The sequence below is a fragment of the Neovison vison genome, chromosome 8 (genome assembly GCF_020171115.1).
Source record: "Neovison vison isolate M4711 chromosome 8, ASM_NN_V1, whole genome shotgun sequence".
NCBI classification, from domain to species: domain Eukaryota; kingdom Metazoa; phylum Chordata; class Mammalia; order Carnivora; family Mustelidae; genus Neogale; species Neogale vison.
In genome coordinates, this window is record NC_058098.1 from 103,117,066 (window position 1) to 103,119,790 (window position 2,725).

The 2,725-nt window shown below is 39.7% G+C and overlaps 1 pseudogene; it reads left to right on the forward strand.

Annotated features, from left to right (window-relative positions):
- Positions 1-872: 872 nt before the first annotated feature.
- LOC122915456 lies at positions 873-1,748 on the forward strand (annotated as a pseudogene).
- The last annotated feature ends 977 nt before the right edge of the window (positions 1,749-2,725 follow it).

Consider the following 2,725-nt stretch of genomic DNA (forward strand, 5'->3'; position numbering starts at 1 on the left):
GTTGAAGCTTATAAAAATCATTTCAGTGTTAATTCCCCTGGCTCAACTCTCTTAAATTCTTCCTTAGAAGTTGCATATAATTTAACCAGAAAAAGTTTTTCTTTCTCAAAACCAACTGAAATTATTAGAAAATAGATGAAGAGATTTTTCCTCTTCATCTGAAATAACTGCTAGGTGAATACAGAGTTTGGATTTGGGAGTTAGAAGTTAGGGCAATCAACTAGTCGGCCTGGTTCCCTGACTTTTTTTTATAAAAGGACCATTTGTCCTTGCCTTTTGCCCCCTGCCCCCCCAGGCATTCACAACATCAACCACAGGCTGAGAGGTACCATATGTAGCCAGATGGGGCTATTGGTCTCTTTTACTCTTTCTCGTTGCCAACATGGGTCAACCAATCTGGAAAGAGCAAAAGTCATGCTGAAGATAGCTCGAGCATAACATATCAAACCAAGAATTTTGGTTTTCTTCAGAGTCTGTTTCTCCCTCCAAAGAGCTGCTTCAGGTGATGGATGGGAAGTGAGGAAACTGCAAGCACAGCTCACAGTCATATATCCGGGTCAAGGGGACAAGGGAGCTGCACCTGAGCTGCTTTGCGGGAGGCACAGAGGCAGGATAGGGATTATCACTTTTCTGGGAAGAGAGTCTATAAATCAGGGCACCTGGGTGGCTCAGTCATTAGGCATCTGCCTTTGGCTCAGGTCATGATCCCAAGGTCTAGGGATCAAGCCCCGCATAGGGTGCCCTGCTCAGCCAGAAGTCTGCTTCTCTCTCTCCTTCTCCCCCTGCTTGTGTTCCCTTTCTAGCTTTCTCTCTGCAAATGAATAAATAAAATCTTTTTTAGAATAGAGAGAGAGAGAGTCTATAAATCTCTCATGAGATTCTCAGAAAAGGATCATGACTTAGGATTAACTCGCTGTCCCAGAGATCCAAGAGAGAGCATCACAAAGGAGGTCCTGATATGGCATTTTAGTGATTTAAAGGGAAGCTCCAGGATAAATGACTGCTGTCTCTTTTATAAGAGGTGAACACCACTGAACAGGAGACTACTAAGCCAATAGACGACTTCCAGAAGTCAGAGAGCTTGGAACTAACATTGCAGAGGATTTAATCCAAGAAGGAGAAAAGCTGAGTCTTGGTGGTGTGTGAAAACAGAATGAAAAACTGGGATGCTTTACCAAAAAAACCTCACACATTCAGTTGGACAGGTTACCAGAAATGACCATACTGTTTGATGTGCCTGTTTATCTGCTCAGTCAGATAACTCAGTTCTTGACATAGTAAAAGACTACATTTTTAACCATGGTACAATGTCCTCTCAAACACCAGAACCCATACAAGAACTAGTAAAAAACCCCAGAGGCATCACAGTACAGTGGTGTAAGGTAGATGGTGACTTTGACGCCCAAGATTACAGGCACCAATTCCATAAATGTACTTCCAGTCATTTGGAGGATATACATGTAACCCTGACGTGGAACTCACAGCATTGCACATAGACTCCAGTGTTGAGGGTCAGTTCTGGCAGGGGAGATGGCTGAAAGGAGTGGAGTGCTTGGAGCATCCTCCAAATATGTCATTCCACATTGGTGCCTGATGAGTGGAAAGCTGGCCTGGAGAGGTACTGTCTGAGCATTAGGACACACCAGAATGATTCTGAATCCAGCTCTGGCACTCTAATTTATTTCTGTGGGCAGACATTAGCATTCATAATTGAAATGCTCTTAGAAAGATCAAGCATTGTGCATTAATACAAATGTTGCCATTTTTTAAACAGAAAAATATAATCAGTTTTGCAAAGTTACCTCTAGACAAAGGGGTCAATGGAATACTGTCATCTGACATGGAAATTGGGACTCTAGGAGTCACCAATAAATAACAAAGGCAGAAACTTCAAACTTCAAAGAACTATTAGCTTGAATAACAGAGAAATGAAATGTTCATTGGTTACTTGATTAATTGTGGGGTTTTCTTTACTTTGCATACTTGTTTTTCTATCTTGGATGGAAAATGTTAGTATTTTCGGGTTTGGGATGACTGGCTTTGGTTTGTGGGGTTTCAACACAGCTGTTCTCTCAGCCTAGTTTAGTTGTAATTGGTTAAAAAAAAAAAAAGGTTGGATCCATCTCTCAGGCTATTGGAAATAGCAAACATTTACTGGATTCATTTTGGAATATTTTAGCAATAAGATACTTGAATGTTGTGGACAAAAGCATAATACAGTCGATTTTATTTTTAGCATGATATTAATTACAATATCACATCACAGTAAAAATCAAACTGGCCATAGAAGTATGAGTACAGAAAGATCTATACCCTTGCACTGTACTTCTTCTTAAAGCTAGTTATTAGAAGTGGGAAAAAAACCCATATTATTTGATAGACTTTCCATCCAAGTTTAGATAAAACTTAGAATAAAACAATAGGTACAGAACTAATGAAGCCAGAGTTCTGTAATACACCTTCCTCTTATACTCTTTGACATGAGTGTGTTGCATATACTCTCCATATCCAGGTATTTTGTAAGGAATATTGAATTTTTTCTAATGTTCAATCCTCTTTAATCCCAAAACCATTACAAATTTTTGCATTTTCAAATTCTTTGGCCAAATGTCAAAGCACTTGCCTTCACTAATTCTTTGCCATTTGATTCAAGATAGTCCAAGGGGCTTTTAGAGAGTTAAACTACTTATGGAAATAGTATGCCCCGCGGTGTCAGAGATTTCAC